Source organism: Folsomia candida, unplaced genomic scaffold (assembly GCF_002217175.1).
Source record: "Folsomia candida strain VU population unplaced genomic scaffold, ASM221717v1 Fcan01_Sc022, whole genome shotgun sequence".
Taxonomy (NCBI): Eukaryota; Metazoa; Arthropoda; class Collembola; order Entomobryomorpha; family Isotomidae; genus Folsomia; species Folsomia candida.
The window spans coordinates 1,386,581-1,408,193 of NW_019091214.1; positions in this window are offsets into that span (position 1 = coordinate 1,386,581).

Sequence of the window (21,613 nt, forward strand, 5' to 3'; positions counted from 1 at the left end):
AAATAATAGAAACTATCTAACAAACTTTTAACCATCCACAACACGGAAGTTGGTGATATTATGTTGGTCAATTCGGAAAAAAATTTAGAAGCGGGCTCTGACTTATTGAGTCAGGGACTATGTCCCTGACTCGGGCTATATGGAGTCTTCACTGTAGGTTTTATCTATTAGGAGCCATTAGCAACCTCTGTGCCAAATTTCAGCTTTCTACGACAATTTTGAAATTTTGGTGCATAAGACCCCACCCACTCAGATGACCCCCACCGGGTAACCAGTTAACCGATTTCGCCCATCTTCGAACTCGATTCCTAACTTTGTCCAATATGCACATGGTAAAAATTTCAAGTCGGTAGCTTGTGTTTAAAGAGAGTTATCCTGTTTACGGACGGACGGACGGACGGACATGACGGTTCCATAAGCCATGACTCGGGCTAAAAAGCTGTGGAAATTATTATTTTCGACTTCCATGTATGTCATGGTCAAAGTATTTTCTTGCAAAAACAATCGCCATGACTTTGATGGTATTGGTCCTGCAATGCAAATTTTTGCGACCATGACTAACATGGTTTTGGTCTTTCGATGTGTAAAAAATATGACATGAACACCATGGTTTAGGAAACTTGGTGTAAAATTTTTCTCCATGACATTCATGGTCAAAGTTCATTCCCCATTTTCGACTATAAAATGTAAATGCTTAAAAGGTTAATCGCACCATTAGTATCGAACAATCCGTGACGCAATTGGTGCGAATCAACTCAGGAAATCGATAGGGAAAAGACTACAATTTTGGAATTACTAGCACCTTTGGGGTCGAATAATTGGATATCGAAAATGATGCGAAATAATTGGGATAATCTATGCAACACGCACCAAAAGTGCTAAATAACTGGAAGAAATAATTACACAATTTTGATCAATCAGTGTGCAAATGGTGCGAATTAGCTAGGAAAATTGATCGACAGCGGAGTACAATTTTGGAATAAGTAGCACCGTTAGTTTCGAACAATCCATTTATCAAAATGATGCGAAACAATTGGTTACATTGATCCAAAGCGCACCAAAAGTGCGGAATACCTAGAACAAATGATTTCAAAAATTTGACACCACGATCGCATTGTTTCCAGACAAAAATCCAAATTGTGTCAGAATTAGATATTTATTTTGTTGCCTTACTCTGCACTGTTGATGCAAAATTGTACCAAAATCCTACAACTGTTGTCCGATTATAATACACCATTGATGGAAAATAATGGAAATCTTATACTTATTTTGGGCGCTTATTCGGCACCTTTGGTGCAAAGTAATATCCTAATTAATATTACAGGGTGAGCTAATTCTAACGTTACTACGGTTTATTTTTTATGAACTAATTTTATAACATGTAAGCATGGCTAGTGCTTAAAAATTCGAATAAGTCGTCTTTCAGCGAATGCAAAATGTAGAATTATTTTGAAATTTGAAATAAATTGCGCACTACCTTTAGATGGCTGTGGTAATTAGAGCTGTAATTAGTTGTGCCGGTAACCGCTTTATTTGGACAAAATTTACAAGCACTTGTTACTTTGTCGCCGTCAACTTTTTGAAAAGTATACCATCAATTCACAGTATCAAACAAGTTTTTAAGGTTCTGTGTAAAGGAGTCCATTATATTCAAAGATATATGAAAAATATATAGCTATCTCGTTGTTTTAATACAAAGGTTTAAAGTTGCAACTAGAAGTGTAAAAAAAACTGTGAAGTTGATCAAACACACATAATTTTTTAACGGGAAAACGAGAAATGTGAATTAAAAAATTGTGTTTAGAAAAAACAAATTAATTAGTCATTGGTTTTTCGATCATTTTAATTAATTAGTAATTTTAAGGGTCAATTTTAAACCATCCAACGAAAATTTAGTTTATTCCAACCAAAATTAATAATTTGGCCAATGATGCAATGGGCAACGGGTTTAATTTTTGTGTCCAACGAAAATGTAAAAGCATCCGACCAAATTTTACATATCATATTACTCTACTTTGCCTATCATATTATTGACAGCATGGATAGATATGGGTATGGATTTTCATCATTCACAATTACCATCACTAACTCTCAATTTTTGTCAGGCCATTCCTTGTTATTTCGCAAAATAATTAACTGTAAATGTCAGATTTTTAGCGACTAAATAATTATCAATCCGACTCTGAAGACTCGGTTGAATAAACCCCACAAAGAAGCAAAAACGTAATCACGAATTTATTTCCTATAATTATGAAATAAAGCACTTACAGAGAGAAAGTTCCGTTAAGGCAATATTTTGGATGTATTATGAAACTTCTGCTAAATTGGTCTAGAGACAGAAACCCTGATAATCCAGACAGTAAATTGTTTCAAATTACACCATCAGTTTCAAATTTGCTGGTCAAAATCATATACTTGGGCACGGGAAAAAGCAGGACTTCGATTTAGGAACCTGGGTGAAACTTCCATGCAATGTATTTCACCAGCCGGAAACAAATCTATTCGAGAGGATGAAATTGATAGAATCCTTGGATTAATAAAAATAATGCATTGGAAAAAGTTTGAGTCGTACGCTTCAAGTAAACCGACGGATTATCTGGATTATCAATCTGGATTTCTTCCAGATTTCTCCCAGCAAATTCAACTTTTTTGAAATTTTCAATATTTTCTGACCAAGGGTATGTACTGAAAAAATTCGAAATTTCAAAAAAGTTGAGTTTGCTATCGGATATGATATAGCAACTATCTGGGATCACAAAAATGTAAATTTCTTGAAAATCTGACCCAAACTCGATTTTTGGCGATGAATTTAGTGCTACAACTCCGGGGGTTTGTGTGCCTTTGAGAGGGTGTGGCGGGCGTAAATGGGCCCATGGAGTCTAACCCTTTTTCACCTTTTCTACTCTCATATAGTACTACAACATATCCAAAGGAGATCAAAATCGGGCCCCGTACAAGTTGCGACCTTCCACTCCTAAGCGCTGTCGAAAAAAGTTAGTTGGAAATGCTTTGATCGTTGACTAAATATTTATGCCTCCTTGTTTATCGTAAAATTTGAAGTACTTAAGGACAAGGATTTCGTTTATTTCTTATTTGGAAATTTAATTATTTTGTTGTGCATTTTAATGAAAGTTGTTGCAAAAAAATCAATTCGTTGCCCATTTCATGATTGACGAAATTATTAATTTTGGTTGGATAAAGTTACATTTTCGTTGGACGGTTAAATTGGCACCCTAATTTTAATTAGGTGGTATTCTACTAATTAACTTTAATTAGTAATTAGTAATTAGACAGACATTGCTATTTAATTAGCTAATTAATTCGATTTCCTAATTAATTAGAAAGCCCTGAATATTACCAAGACCAGAGGCAATTTCTCACCCGCAGAAGACATTTTGTTACCACGCGGCAGAATTGCTCAGCACCACCGCCGGTAACACTCGTATCAGAAAGTTATTGAGAATCAACTAATCGACACGAATAGTCAATAAAATTCTCGATATGGCAAACTAGCGTATAAGCCCGTCTCCCGCCGGGCGAGAGTGAATTTGATGTTAAAAATTCCACCAATTAATATTATTGCTTTCTCTACTTTCACTTCCGTCACGGAAAATTATTTTGCTTCCGTTGCAGACAAACATTTCCAGCTTATAATATAGATATTTAGATGCCAATAATGGTTCCGTGATAAATTGCATATGCCAAATTTTTTGGTCTCATATCGCACAAAGTTTGCAAAAAAATTGCCACTTTATTATCCTCCTCTCCTAATTAGTGGCGGCTCACGACATGAATATTTTTTAGGAAAAAAGCTGTTTTCTTGGTAGCAGAAGGAGATGGGCAATTAATTATTATTGTGTTGTTTCTCTTTATGGGTGAAACATGACCAATAAATTTTTCACGTGGAAATGACACTGACTAAAAATTGAGACGTTTTGCAATTTATTGACGTTTTTGTTATGTGTGCACGTGATTTATTAAGATTTTTGTTAATGGGTTACCTTCTAAGGAATTAGAAATGACGCAAATTTTTAATGTCTGAAAATATTAACTATCTTTTACGTAGAAACTAAAATATAGCAAAATATAACTTTCGGAAATTTATGAAATTTTGTACAATTTATAATTTGTGAAAAGGAGAATAAATAAAATTTGAGACATTTTGCCTGTGCATTTTCCAATACCTGTCGGATGTAGATATAATCTTTTAATCTTTTAACGAATCAAAATTTATATAAATACAACTTTCGGAAACTTATTGTTACAATTTTCTAAGCTGTTACAATTTGAATCTTTTTGAAAATGAGACAGACTAAAAATTGAGATATTTTCCAATTTACGCATATTTTGTTGAAAGACGTTATTAATATTTTTCTTAATTTGCTACACTTTTTAAGGAGACATTGAACTAAAAATGCACCTATCACTATTTCGAATTGAATGAAAGCTTTAAGTCAAATTTGCATATATCTAATTATGCATTAACACCTTTTTTCAATTTAATCTTCCGGAAATTTATCGTATTTCATACAATTTACAATTTGTGGAAATGATATTGGGCCTTGGGCCATAAAAAAAATTTGGGTGTATATTTTTCAAAGAATTTTGGATCCCAGCCAATCAATCTTTTAATCCTTGACTAAATTAAAATTTAGATAAATGCACCCTTCGGAAATTTATTGATACAATTTTCATGTAGAATTTATAAAATTGTTTAAGCATTGTTTTTTGCTCTTACATATTTTCCAAGGTTATAAAATTCTTTTCATTTTTCGATTAATATGTTCATATATTTTAATACCATTGACACCTTCTTTGTTAATTGGTCATAGCTTATGGAGAAAGTTTAGTGTAAATGTATACACCGTTAGAAATCCAGTATTAAAATAACACCGAGAGGTATTCATATATGACTCTACCAAACTGGTAATGATAAGTAAGAGCTTGGTATTAAAATTTTACCGTACCAGTAGCAAATTTTTATGGACCGTTATAATCTTATTACCAACCGGTAGCACCTTTAACACCATGAAATCAATACCTGCCTGACTATACGAGATTTCTAACAGTGTATGTATAAAAATTACAATCTTAAACCGTCGTTCAAATAACCAGAACTTGGACATTTTTTGATATAATTAGACAATTTGGCAATCTACTGATTTTACAAGGTTTAGAAATTATAAAATTCCTAGATTTTTTTATGTTCATTACAAAAATTTTTGGCAATGGGTCACATATTAATGAGACGATTAATTAGGAATTAGGCATATCAAGAGAGATATTCAGCAATCTTTTAAACGTTATAGTAATCAAGATTTATAAAAATACAAATTTCGGAAATTTATTTATACACTGTATCAATTACAGATTAATTTGGTACAATTTTCTAAAATAAATAGAGATTCCAGTTTTTCCAAAGTGCATCACATATTCTGGTCATAAAACTCCTCTCATTTTTTAATTAACTATTGATACATCTGCATTTTAAAAGTCAAAATCTTCAAAATTCCTCGACTTTTTCACTATCAACATTTGTTTTTGCACTTCGTATCTTTTACACAGTATAATTATCAAAATTTAGATAAATACAACTTTCGGAAACTTATTCTTGCAATTTTCTAAGCTATTGCAATTCATTTTTTTAAGAAATTAGACAGACTAGGATTAAGATATTTTTGAGTTTATTCACGCATTCAAAATTTTGAAAACTGTATCTTTCAGAAACTTATCGAATTTGATACAATTCACAATTCGTGGAAATAAGCATGGCTAAAAGTTGAGATATTTTGGAACAAGCATTGGGAGAGTATTGCATCTTTTAATCTATTAAGTACGTATCAAACTTTAGATAAATATAATTTTCGGAAACTTATTCTTGCAATTTTCTAAGCTGGTACAATTTTTTTTTTAATTAAACAAGCTAAAAATTTAGATATTTTTTATAATTTATTCACGTTGTGTTGACGTTTTTTCTTAATTTGTTGCACTTTTTAACGATCCATTTAATTAGAAATATACCGATCGGTTTTTAAATTGGATGAAACCTTAAGGTCAAGTTGGAAATTTTATAAATTACACATTTCGAAAATTTACACATAAATTTTCCAAAACTGGCTGCATGCGTGTGATTTATTTAAGATTTGCATTAACGAGTCCTCTTTTAATGAGACCTGAAAATTGGAATTTCCCAGTCTCGGTACAGATTTATAATCATGCTTATCTTTTAATCATCATGGAAATCGAAATTTGGAAAAATATAACTTTCGGAAATTTATTTAATTTGATATAATTTACAATTTGTGGAAATGAAAATGACTAAAAACAAATATACATATTTTGCACCAAGTTTGCCATATAATCAATCTTTTAGTCCTTTATTTATCATAATTTAGATAAATCCAACTTTCGGGCTCTTATTGCCACAATTTTCTAAATTAATTATTGACGAAATTAAAATTTGAAAAAATACAACTTTCAGAAATTTATTGAATTTGATACAGTTTACAATTTCTCGTAATGACTATAAATTAAAATATTTTGCAATGCACGCAATTATTAAATTAATTACAAAATTTGTAGTTAATTATTCACACTTTATTTTGACCGTACTACAAATATCTTGACAGCATTTAAATAATAACCCAAACGTCTAAAAGATTCAACTTTCCGAAATTTATTGAGACACTTTTCCGAAATACGGATAGAATTTGTAAATTTGGTTAATCGCAGGTTTTGCATGCTCATGCATGCAATTATTTAATTGATCATTGAGATTATTTCGGAAATTTAGTAATACAATTACAGAATTGACCAATTTACGATTTTTGCAAATTTAACTCTAACTTTTCACTGTTAACTTTTCTCTATTTCACTATTAACAATTTTGATAATTTTCGATTAATTATGAACTACACATGTCAATCAGAGTTCCTGCCCAATTATCTTTTAAACATGGTGGTCAAAATTTATTAAAAAATTCAAATTTTGGAAATTCAGAGATACAATTTTCTAAAATATTTATAGGAATTTGCTTAATTCCAGGTTTTGTAAGGGTCATAACTTTCCTTTGGTCGTAAATTTCTTCTAATTTTTTCAATTTTTCAAATCATACATTCATGATGCTAATGATGCAATTTATGTTTTTAAAAGTTTAATAAATTAAAACGACGAAGTTTTCCAATTAGCAAAATTTTGTCAACAATCCACATTGGCACATACGTATGTAAGTGTTACACTAAAACACGTGATCTTTTAATAAAATAGGCACTAAAAATTTAAAACATCCCCATTTCGGAAATTTAGTGATACAATTTTTCAAAATAATTATAGAAATTTACTTAACTCCAATTTTTATATGATTCATGTTTATTCCTGTCACTCAATTTTTTTCCATTAACTAATGATACACATTTATATCTAAATAAATTAATGGCACGATTTTTATTTCCCAGTTTACAAAACTTGTACATATCACCATAATAAATATCGTGTCAATTTAATCGTGCAAATTTACTTTGTGCAAATAAGTCCACTTTATTACACTCATTTTGCCGACATTACATTCCGCGTGGGTTTTGTTACCTCAATATCTTGTCATGTAAACACAAAAGTACATTGGATTCATTTCTGTCCAATCGAGTTGAGCAGGAGGCCGTGCAGAAAAGTTGGCTTAAATCGAAACTAAATTTTTTAAAAATCAAGTTTTCAAACTTTTTTAGCCGTTAAATACGCAGAAATATGAATTATCTGGTTACAGAAATTTCAATTTTTTTAGAAAATTTCAATTATATCAGACTCACTCAAGTACGAATCTTAAGTCATTTCACTAAGTTATATTTCCTAGAAAATTTTAAAACGACTTTTTAACCCATCAATTTCCAAATTTTTAGCTAAGTTTGTATTTTTAGTTTTACAGTTGCACAGCACAAATTGTTATTAATTAGTTAAAAACTCATTATAGAATATGCCCTATTTTAAAATTTCCTAAAAAACATTATTAAAGAAACGTAGATTAAAAATTGAGTTAAATTTATTAGGCAATTTATTTATCATCGTGTAATTTTCATTTTATTAAGATCATAAATCAGCCCAAAATTGAGGACATCTTATACGCACGATCCCCACCAAGCAACCAGTTAATGGGTGGTCTGGTCTTCCTTTTTGTCTTATCGTGATCTATTTACTTCGTGACTTTTTAAAATTGCGTGGGTGCCTAAATTATTTATCATATTCGCAAACTCTCTGGGTCAGTTTCACATACAGAAATGTTTGCTCGAGTCAAAAATCGATTTCATACATACAATGAAACAAATAAAATTGTCCCTGTTTTGGTAACTAGTTTTTAGCAATAAGTCAAATTTTATATGACGATGAAATCAATTTATTTTCACAAGGTGAACTAATTATTTATTTTAAAAATTTCTGTCACGTTTCAGTCAAGAGATCGTTTCATTATTTTGGTACCAAATTTCTGCAAATTCCAAGAAATTTCATAATTCAATTTTTGTGATTTCCATTTTAACCCCGACAAAATTTATTTATAACTTTACAAAAACATCATATATACATATGCAAGTTAAGAGATAAACTATGTTACATACGCACAGGCAGTTTTGTTACCACAATATTTCAACCCAATTTCAAAATTTTGCCAAAAAAATCTCCAGATTTATTTGATCAAATTCCAATTAATTAATAAATTCATGACTGAAGAACTGAATCTACTTACCTGATTTGATTAAGGAACTGCTGTAAAATTTCTCGTTTCGACGTTATTCTTACTCGACTTTACTTTTATGTATTTTCAATTTTTTTTTAAATTTCAGTGAAAATTTATAACTTTATAACTTTATAGAAAATTTATAACTTTTCAAAAATTTCATAAATCCAGAGATCAATCGTTTTGCGATAGTTTTGTGACAAGATTACATATTTTCACAAAATTTCTGTTTTATTTGATCAAATTCTGTAATTAATTAACTCCAAACTTTGAAAACTTCTATTTTACCCCCCACAAAATTTATTATCTCATAAAGACCTCATAAATCCCGAGTTCAATCGTTTTTCCGGTAATTTTGTTACCACAATATTTTCCCAAAATTTCTAAATTTTATCAAAAAATCGGACCAGTTTGATTTGATCAATTAGCAAATTTATAACGTCACGAAACCGTCAGAAATCCATTTCATTAATTACTTGTCAATTTTTTAATAAAGTTCTCAACTCTCTCTCATTAATGCTCCTTGATTTATTAAGTCAATAAGAACTCACTCCTTTTTTTATTACTCGTTTTATTTATTTCATTCGCATTTCATTGTATGCATTTCTACTTATCTCTTAATTTACGACTTGATAAAATTTAAAATTACATAGAAAACCAATTTCATCGTTAATCATTAATAAAAATTGTAAACTTTATGTGCACATCTTGTCCCAATATCCGGATAAAAATCATATAAAAATACATCATAAATAAACAAGACCAGGCCGTGCATCAAAGGCATCCTTCATTTTGATTTACCGAAATTATTACCAAATAATTTTTGGTAACATTTACCGAACATGAAATACTTTTACATATGTTCAAATTAAATTGGTAAAATTATTTTTTTAATAAATTTTTTACCAAACCTTTTAACAAAAATTTTATACCAAAAATATGAACTTGAACTTTGTTTTCTGATTGGTAAACTATTGTCATATTTACCGTTTACAAATTGTAAATATGTTACCATGGTAACATTTACCGGTTGGTATCAAATAAATTTTTCTTCAAATTAAATCTGTATTTTAAAATTTATATAAAATTTGTTTTCAAATCTAACTCGTACTTTTTCAAATTTGTTTCACAGGAATTTATTTCCTACCCAAATTTACGATTTTGCGAAATTTTTTACTACGAATGTAAACTATTACCGAACAGGAATCACATCCTTTCTGCACACCTCTCTCGCTCTTTATTTATTCGCCTTTTCGTCGCGTCATTATAAAGCATTTTTCCATCCCAGGTTGGCCGCTGGTAATAAAATATGTTGATTTGAACACGATAAAACAAAAAGCGGTCATTTGAGACGATTCTCGCCATGGGAGAGGTTTCCCTCCTACCTCCTCGTCAAAAGGGCCTCACGCATAGCATGTGGTCAAATTTCACACCCACAGATTCTCCACCCTATTTTGTTATAGAATTACACAAAAAGCAGATGCACGTAATTTGTTTGGTAACATTTTACCAAGTAATGGTAAATGTTTTGAAATTTTGGTAAAGATTTTGATAAAAATAGTCTTTTATCAAATTGAAATTTGTATGCAAACCGAAGAAATTTTAAGAAATATTTATGTCCGATAAAATCATTATGTCAATTGGTAAATTTTAGCTCGTGCCCTTGTAAAATCCTGGTAACAATCTTGGTAAAGATCCTGGTAAATCCTGGTACATATTTGAGTAAAAAATAATTTTGGTATGAAATTTATTTCATGCTAAAAGTTCTCTTCTTCTACCCCAAAGTTTGCTGCCATCGTTTCTGCATGGCCCTAAAATAATACACCAGTCGCTTTTATTTTATACGTACAAATATGTGTGTGTGTACTCGTCAGATTATTTATTGGAGGTAATAAAGCCATAAAATATGTCCGCCGTAAAAACATAAAGACAAAAAAGATAAGCTTCTTCTTCTTACGTGCAAAGTATTAAAGAACTCACGGCACTCGAGAAGAAGATCGTGCACGCAGAATGTCATGTCATCCACCTTTGACTTCTAACTAACCCCTCATTAATTAAGTAATTAACGTTTAAAATTTTGGTAAGAATTTTGGTTAAATTTTGGTTAAATTTGGTAAAAACTGGTAACATCGATGGAAAAAGTATCATTTAAATTTGGAAGTCAAACATTTGTTACTCAAAATTTGCAAATAAAAATCTTCTTGGTCGAATCAGAACTTCAAATTTTGGAAGTTTCAAGTAAAAATCTTGCAAATCAAAATTTTGCACTTTTACGCCATGCTTTTTGCACGATCCTACAAAATCGCAATAATAATGTGTGTTCGTAATATCGTAAAAAAGAGCAGGATTTGATAAGAATTTGCAAAGCTGAGCAATGTACAACTGGTAACCGACTAAAGGATGATGAATCCACGGCGAGGGTGCTTAATAAACGAGGAGACAACTTTTTTTGCATATTTCATACGAGAGAGACATTTGACATGGGTAGTGTTATAAATTAATTGTTAATAAGTTGTTGTTGGGGTTGTTGCATTTATGTATGTAAATGGAGACGAGGAGGAAAGACAGGGTTGCGAAAATTCAGATAACGAAAATTTAGGTAAAATTCGGCAAAAGTTTTAGATAAAAACTTTTGTAGATTTCCGCAAAATTTATGGTAAACTTTGGTAAAAACTTTTGTAGATTTCGGTAAATTTTTTGGTAAACTTTGGTAAAAACTTTTGTAGATTTCGGTAAAATTTTTGGTAAACTTTGGTAAAATTTAGTAGAAAAATTAGGTAAACTTTTAGGTAAAACCTGTTAAAATTCGGTAACAATGACGGATTCTAATTTAAATATGTATAACTCTTAAAATGTAACAAGATCACAAATTTCCTCTGTGCAAATTTATTCCGTGCAATTTTTTTCAGTTTCCAAGCCTTATAAATTGAAATAGCTTCAAGATTTAGCCTGACTGAAATATAACCTGATTAATGTACGCAACTTAATTACAAAACAACTCAAATTTGCGTGTGGAAAATTACTTGCACAATTTTATAAAATTTTTATAAAATTTCGTCAAAAAATTATTGTCCTTAATTATGATTATATAATAAATAATCTTATTCTTTTACTTGAGAATCTGAGAATCTCAATTCTTATAATTGAGAAATAAATATTATTTATTTCTTAAATTCTCATTCCGAAACCTAAAATTCGGTTGTGTATTTCGCAACTTATTTTCAAAACATTTCCAAAAATTTGCATTTCACAAAATTAAGAAACATTGGAAAAATTTAAACTTTTGCAAATCTCGAATTATCTTACATAATTTTTACAAAAATAAGAGCTCATCTTTTCCACAAAAACTTCTTAATAATTATTTGTTAACCAAACTTTTCTTAAAAAAATTTCAAAAAAATTATATTCGCACCCTGCCTCAAACTAGTTCCTCTCTTTTGTTTGTAAAGTTAAGTAGCCTTCTTCTTTTTAATTCTGCTCAACCCTTTCTTCTTCTTCTTCTTCTCGGGATGATTAAAGTAAAAAGTAATAAAATGTTGACGCCATTATCTCCCCTTGGTCGTTTTATGTTGGTAATCCTACAAGTAACGCCACAATAAAAGACAAGTCAGTAAAACACATGGAGATTTTTATATTTTGACTGTCTGACTGACTCGCCGAGTGGCATTTAGCTTGTTTTATGGCAGCGCGATAGTGTGCAAATGATGCTAATTTTTCTCGCAAATTTCTCCCAAGTGGTTCTACCTGCCATAATTTATGACGGATGTCGTCAAATAATGAGACAAGAGAGACGACGGCGTATGTATCACTTGAGTAAAAAGGATACTCTTAAAAATTGTGGGGATGATGAGTAAGCAATTTGTTTTTGTGGTGATACAAATTTTGGTAACAATACGTACTATTTTACTAGTTGGAAGTTAGTAACATTTTGTAATGAATACGGTATTTTTTGCTAATTTGGTCATTTGTTTACCAATTTTTTACATGGGTTTGTAAGGATATTACTACCTTGTAGAGATTGGTAAATTTGTAAAATATGTATCTAAAAATTTTGGTAATGATATTCAGTAAGTTTTGGTAATGTTTTTGTATAACCAGCAATTTTGGTAACGTTACATATCAAATTATATTACCAGTTGGTCAGATTTTGTAATGAATCTGGTATTTTTTTACCAAGCTTATTTTTTACATGGTTTTTTAAGTATTACTAAATTGTAGAAATTTGTAACTATACAAAATCTCTTGGTAATATTGTTTGGTAAGCTTTGGTACATGCTTGTTACCAATTAAATGAGTTTTACCAATTTGGTTTTCTCGTTGCTACCAAAATAATAAATAATGTTTTTTTTTACATTTTGGTACAAATTTCATTTCTAAATTTGTTACAAATTTGGTCGTATTTTTTTTTAATTTGCGACCATTCTTTTACCAAATTTTGTTCTCGTCTCATGTTTTACCAATTTCCGACATCCTCAAAAATCCCTGAAAAACTTGCTTCCCCAATTTTTAAGAGTAACATTATAAAGTTGTGCCAATCAATGAAGTACTAATGACGACTGTACATTTAATAAAATTGATGCCTCGTCCCATCCGCCTCACACACACACAATTTCACTCGTATCACATATTTATCGTCATACATATTTACAACTTGTAACCCTCGCCTTAAAATGTGTCACCCTTTTTTACACGCCTTTCTTAAATGGCAATCGCATGCAGTAAAACTTTTATTATTTAAGGTGAAAAATTGTGAAACTCATTTATTTATTAAAAATTAAAGATAAATTAATTGAAATTGATAGGAGGACGAACCACGTAGTCAGATTTTTGAGGAATAATTAAGTAATAAAATTGGCCACTTAAGTAGTGGACATTTTCAATATTATTACCGCGGAGGTAGCGATTTTATTAGCAATAACTTTATTATTTTTGAAATCAAATTTATTACGAAAATCCTGATAAATTTAAATTTAAATCAATTGATTGTTTTATGATAGAAAATTTGAATTAAGAAATTTTATGAAACAATTTGAATTTGGGAGATTTGCATATTCTGACAAATTTTTCAATTTTTTAGAAATCAATTGTCAATTTCGTTCCCATTGCATATTGATTTTTTAAAATTTTTTCCAAGAAATATTTCGAAACTAATTTTTTATTAATAATATTTCAGATTTAAAATCCTCATAATTTTCTTAATTTTCATATTCCACTAGTAATAAAATTCGAATATGCTTCATAAAGAAGTCAGATATCATTAAAAATTCAGCTTAATAAAATTCCACAGTGCACATATTTCTTAATTTTACGAAAAACATATAATTTAATTAGTGACAATTTTTCCCAATTTTCATGTTTTATAAAACCATTCTATTTTTTATAAAATTAAATCCTTCATAATTTTCATATATCATTATTAAACCGGTAAAAAATATGGTAACAAAAAAATCAACAATACGTTAACACACCACCGGCGGATAATTAAACAAGTCAGATTTCCTTACAATACAAATTCAATTTCATAAAAATCCAACAATATCCGGTTCTTGTTTGCGTCGAGGGCATGAATTCGCATAGTAATTGCATCCGCTCACTTCTGCTTCTTCGAAACAATCGTGTCAACCATTTAGTAAATTAACTCTGTAATCATTTATTTATTCTTAAAAAATTCTGTCGTCGGCTATAACAAAGCAATTAAAAGAGGCAACGCGACGCTAACTAACTAACTCAAGGAGCAACGACAAGTTTAAAGAATGTCAGTGAAGTATAGCGACAAAGAAATGAGCATCTATTTAAATGCACGTTAAAAAAAGTTTGGTAAAAATTCATTCAATTGTTTGGTAAAAAATACTGGTAAACCTTTCGATAAAAATTAAATCATTTAAGAATTACGTTGTTGAAAATTATGTATATGGACTGTTTGGTAAAAATCGGGGTAAAGGTTTAGTAAGTAAAACATTAGTAAAAATATCGGTAAAAAGTTCGGTAAAAAATTTCGGTAACAATTTCGGTAAAAATTCAGTCATACAAGAATTACGTTAGTGCAAATTAAGTGGAAAAGATTGCTTAGAATTTTACCTAACTAATGGACTTTTAAAATATTGATAACATACATCAGTTTACTGCGAATTCCACATTTATATATCTAACAAGGGACACTCACGACCTGTCGTTTGAGTCCAGGGTACCCACTATGTTTTTTAGAATCTACTAGGACCCCAGATAAAGGATTCATTCATATTTCCGTGTAAAACTCATATTTGGCGCCATGGCGTGGCGCCAAATTCGCCAAATTTGATGGTTTTTAATTTTAAAACCGCCGTACCTTTTGAAATCCTGGACGGATTTTCAAAATTTCTGGCAAAAATCATGACAAGGAGTTCAACTTTCGTATTCTATGAAATTTTTTCCAAAATTATCGCTTTTAACTTTTCGCAAAATTTCGAAATTTCGGGTTCGTCGAAAAAATGCTAAAAATATCTCAAAAATTAAAATATTTTTATTTTTTTCTCTAAAATTTCGACTTTTCTGATCATTTTAAGCATAAAATTTTAAAAATCCGACATAAACTGCAAAAGTTATGGGGGTTTGAAATTGGTCGAAAATGCAAATTTTTAAGTTTGGCGCCACGCCATGGCGCCAAATATGAGTTTTACACGGAAATATGAATGGATCCTTCATCTGGGGTCCTAGTAGATTCTGAAAAACATAGTGGGTACCCTGGACTCAAACGACAGGTCGTGAGTGTCCCTTGTAAGTTATTAACTCCTACCAAGATATGCAAAAATGTAATAATGGTGTCTAAATTAAACAAATTTTCGACTTTGGTACACACCAATTTGATCAGAATTTTTTTTACGTTTAAAATTAAAAAGAAAAATGCAAATTCAACAGAGAAGAAATGATTAATAAATTAATACACTTTAAAAATGTTCGGTAAAACTCAAATTATTCAGTATAGACTAATTCGGTAAAAATTCGGTAAAATTAAGCCATCACAAATTTTGGGGAAATACACCAAGTTGTTATCATTTTTTAAGCTAGCTTTGGTAATAACCTTTTTTAGTTTGGAAGTATTTTTTTGATTTGGTAATAACCTTGTACCGGTTTGGTAGTAATTTTTTGTCTGGTTAGCTATCACGCGCAAAAAATAAATCATCCACAGACCTTAAAGCTATAATTTCTAAATAATAATTAAAAATCATGGTAATGGTGTCCAACTTGTACAATTTTCCAACTCTGACAATCAATTTTTACCAAAGTGATTTCAAGATTCTCTACCAAACTGGTAACAAATTTTCTACCAAATTGTAATAGATTTTTCCCGCCACATTATTTAGCGTGTAAAGTAACAAAATTTAATAAATTTATGCGAATAATAATTCAATCCGCATAATTGTATCAGGAGAATCAAACGAATACCGATAACGGCGCATTGTTATTTTCCACCCACGGTAATTCCGCTCAATTCAACATCAATTCAATATCTTGACAAGATTTTTTTCCTCTGTCGTCATTTTTAACATGATTTATTAATTTATTGGACGTGTATGTAGCGGCGAAAGGTGGATGTTCGCTTGGATAAATAAATAGCGATACGATGCACGCCGACAGGATTACAAAGTTTGGACCATAATTTAACAAATTATTTACTGCGCAACAATGGAAAATAATTCAATCAATGAAATGTATTAAATATTATTGCAAGTCAAAATATTTGAAATTTTCCAATACCGGAAATTTTCAAATTTTAATGATAAATTTCTAAAAATTAGTTATTAATCAAAATTTGGTTCTTTAGTAAAATCTGTCAGATTGAGTTGAAATTTTTCATGGAAAATCTGTATTCTAAATATCGGCAGATCGTAAACATGTTTTTTTCTAATTCTTGTAACGTTTGCAAACTAATCTTACAAAAAAGGTATCTAGTTTTGATACATTTTGCAAAATTTTGACAAACAAACTTATAAGAATTTTGTAAAAGTTTGAATAATTCACCAATTTTACAATGTTTGTAACCAAATTTTTAATTAATTTATCTTCCAAATTTTACCAAACTTTCGTCATTTCATGTAAAAAATTGTACAAAACATCGAATTTGGAAACCCGCCAAATTTTGTATGCCGCCAAATATTAAATTTGTTAAAACCGCCAATTATCAAATTTGATAAAGCCGCCAAATTTTAAATTTGACCCTATCACCAACAAATGTCATACTCACAATACTATTAAACCTCTCAACTATTTGATCAACTCCATTTCACTCATTTGTCCGCCAAGTTTACGATTTAATTCCGTTTTATTACCTAAAATTAACAGCTTACTCATTTATTCAGCATACGTACAAAAGTCAAATAAAATCTACACCCCGTCCTGTTACGTGTCCATTATTTGTTATTTGCTCAAATCAAACCACCGAGTCTGGGCTTCAGTCATCAGTCAAATTGGACTTAAAACGTATTTTATCACCTTCACATTTAAGCCCAGGTGGCGGTTAAGCTAAATAAATCGCTTAATTTATCAGGAATTATGCTATCCTTCAAATTTGACTAATGCCGACACGGGATTTGGATCAATCAAACAGTAAAAAAGAAGGTGAAGTGTTAAACCTGCAGTTTTTTGGAAATGCCGACATAGCAATTCACAATTGGAGAAGAAGACACTCTTAGAAATTTTGGAAATTTTGTTCAAAAATTGGCCAATGAGGAGAAATTTTCAAATCCGATTCATCTGTGTTATGTATTTTATATATCTTTAAAATTCAAAACTATAAAACGGAATTCAAATTTGACAATTTTACTAGCTTTGTATTTTTACATTGTCAAAAATTTAGTTTTTGAGCGTCTAAGATTCCCCTAATTTTTCACACTTTGTCAAATTTGCAGTGTAATTTTTCAAATTTGTATTTGTAATTTTACCAACCAGGCAAATTATTCAAATTCAAGCATTCTAATTAATATAAAGAAAATTGCGTGATTTTGGAGCCAGATTCCAAATCATCAAAATGATTAAATACATTTTTGATTTTAAAAAGGTTAAACATGGGTGGGGTGAAATTTAAAATCTATGCAACATTAAAATCCGATAAAGTCACGCAGGTAATGATTTCTCGGTAATAAATTTGGTAATAATATTTTACCAGGTAGTAAAAATTTGTTAACTATTATGGTAAAACTTTATTACCAAGCCATTACCACACACGGTACAACTTATCATTACCACTTTGGTAGAGTCATATACTTGTGCTTTTCGGTAATGTTTATTACCAGATTATTTACAGTGATCAAATCATCATCTTATATAACCTTAATAAGTTACTGACTTTTTTAACAGAGAAAATTCGACTCATGCGTCCCCCAATTTTATTTACCGCGCAATTCAAAATTTGTCACAAACAATTAAAACCAAACATTACTCAAACAAACTACGTCTATGTATTACCAAATTTTCAAATCAGTAGTTTTGCAGAACCAAAAATTGACTTGAAATTAAAGTATGACAAGTTGCATTTATCTCAAAACTCGTAAAATTGATGGCATTTTAGAAACTTGCATTTAAAGAGATTGAACAGGGGTGGAGTGAGATTTTAAATCTATGCCACAACAAATCGTCATCCAATGTCACCTTAAGGCATGAATTTTAAGCTGTAATTTTCAGGAAAATAATTATCCCAATATTTTTAGAGTGTATAGAAAAATACAAATCCTGGACATCCTAAATTATGGCATGTCATATTATTTTACTATTTACATTTTTCAACTTGATCCCATGATCATGATTGATTCACAAGAAATTTATTCACAAATGGGCCCGATTTATGTGTTTGTTTATTTATCCGATAAGGGAACAATTTTAACAATGCGTATGTTTGTAGCTGTAAAAGTACTTAACTTTATTGGGCCGGTTACGTGGTCAGACGAATTAACGGGTAACTGACCTCGGATTATGCAGTTTATTATTTTTATTATGGGGTTGAAAGAAGAAATACGCCAATTTTTAGTGCGTATTTACTTACATAAAATATGTGAGAAGATGGATTAAATTGTCGTAAAAATGGCTTGATTTTTATTGAGGCAAAAAACTGGAATTTTCCTGAATTTTTACGTAATTGAAATTTTACACGATTTGCAGATTTATATCCAAAACTATTTTGCTGTCGGTTTTTAGTGTCATTTTTCAAAATCTTTGCTTCATTGCATTTTAAAATTTCATAGGTTATAAATTTGAATTTGTCATGATTTTCAGTTTTTACCAGTTCCAATGGTTTAATTTTATCGATTTTACCGGTTTCAAATTGTTAATTCTGTCAATTTTACCAATTTCACTTTGTTAATTTTCACAACTTTTTCCAATGTCAGTTGTTATTTTTTTCAATTTTTTTCGGTTTCAATTTGTTAATTCTGGTAATTTTTACCACTTCCAGTTTTTTAATTTTCTCAATTTTCACCAGTTCCTTTCTCAACTTTTACCAATTCCAATTTTTTTTAATTTGCTCAATTTTTATTCATTCGTACATTTGACATTTATACCTTTTGTGCATTTCTTCATTTTGCAATTACTAAATTTCCTCATTTTTATCTAATACATTTTACTTTATATCAAATTTTCAAAATTTAAATTACAATTTCCGTGAATTTGTCAATACTTACAAAATACTCTCAGCATGTCATCACGACACCAATCAATCGATACGTTCAACCTTTCTTAATAGCTTTTAAAAACTTAAAAAGCTTTATAAATTTCTTAACTGCCATGAGATTTGGTAGTTAGTTTGAGTGGTGGGTGATTGTGCTGCTGTGGGTTGTTAATGTATAATTGTGTGTTGTTTGTTATGTGTCTGAGGACTGTGTTTATTTGTTTGTGGTCATAAAGTGTTTATTGCTCCCGTTTCCGCTCCTTTACGGCCCACATTAAAAACCAGCCCGGCTTTTATTACTCACGAGATCCATCCATATATTCATAAAATATAACTCGACGCAGGGACCTACGCAATAGGCGTCGTCAGTTTTTTAAGAAGTTTTCCAGGTCCAAAATTTCCTACCGGAACGGCTGTGAGTTATGTAGGGTTGTAAATTTGGTAAAATTTGGTACAATAGTCTGGTAGAAATTTTGGTAGGAAACATTGGTAAAATTTGTTTACGACGAGATTCAAATTTTGTTTGGTAATAGGGTAGCATAGTTTGGCAGTATAATTTTGATGCTTTCATCAATTTACCAATTCGGTAAAAAAATTGTTGCTGAAATTTTAAGCAAGTTACCAATTTGAAACCTTCTATTATCAGAAGTCTGATCAATTTGAGCAGTTAGAAAATTCGCTACTGCCAAAATTCTAATGAATAAACCAATTCGGTAATCTTCTTTTACCAAAATTCTAACAAGTTGACCAATTGCATAATCATGTGTTACCAAACTTCTAGCAAATTTATAAATCCACACAATCCTCCTCTATTACCACAACTCCAACAAGCTTTAAGACCTTCATCTCCCACTTTGCCAATCCAAACAATCCTGCCAAGTTTACCAATCTGGTCTTTTACCACCGGTAATACCCATCCTTCCTGCACACTCCTCACCTTACCAAGAAAACCGGGCCTGTCATAAAATCCATGGGACACATATTATCAGAATCACACATAATTCCAAATCTCTCTCTTTAATCACACCACCACCACTTTTACGACCACTTTCTTACATAATGTATCAAAAAATCAACCTTGTATCAAAAACATTTTGCTCGCGGCTTCATAATCCTCTCCGTTTATGACGAACCTCGTAAAAATCTGCGATTTAAATCCGACTGTCAAGAATTTTTTTAAATGTTGTTAATCGCCAAAGAATTAATTCCACATTTTTATTTTATAAAGTTACGCGAAATTTTGTGGTTTAATTGGCTGCTAATCAAGTTCTGTGGTCGTCAAGCTTTTAATGCAGTATCTTTTATCAGTAATAGGATTGCGGTTTTATGTTAGATACATGTACGAAAATTTGTGTAAACTGTGCAAATTTTGTAAAATTTTGAACCCCGAAAATTGATTATAATGTATAATTTATGTAAGTCTACAGAGTTCACGTCCAGCATTGTAACCCCAAATTACCCTTTATTAGAGATTTATTTTAAAATTTATTAAATATCAATTGTTTTAATTAAAAATACACATTTTGAATAAGACGCACATATCAATTTGATCCATTTTTATAATTTCTCACAATTCATAAATTACAAAAATTCGTCGAAAAAATACGGGCACAGATTTCTATAAAGTTTCGTAAAATATCTTCATTTGCACGCCAATCTTAATAATTTTGAAATATTTTATTTAGTCCAAATATGTCTATATAGGTTGGGAGAACACAAGTGTAAAACAAACGTTTGAGGTTTAAATTTCTAAAATAATTTGTTTTTCAATTTCAAACTTTTCAAAATACGCAATCATAAAATTTTACCAAATTTAATTTATTACAAGGTCAAAAAGCCCTGAATCACGTCCAATTCATTAATATTTAGTTTAACGCGTTAAAATACAATGTAAATAGGTACACAATTAAAAAAAACATGCAATTTTACCAGTTAGAAATTTCCAAAAATAAAATTTTCAAATTTTCAAGATACATACTTAATCACAATTTTACTAAATTTACTACAAGGCCAAGATACTCCGAATCACGTCCAATTCATTAATATTTGGCATCATCTTCCCCGACAAACGACGACAAGACAATGAGTCGTCGTCATCATCGTGGTCGTCGTCGTCATCGTGGTCGTTGTTGTGGAGTAGTTGACGATAATTCGAGTCGATGTGGACCTGTCAAGTTGTCAGGGGAGATAAAAACTCGATACGCATCGCTTACTTGGCCAGTTGACGTTGACTGACAGCCCAGCGATGCAGACTT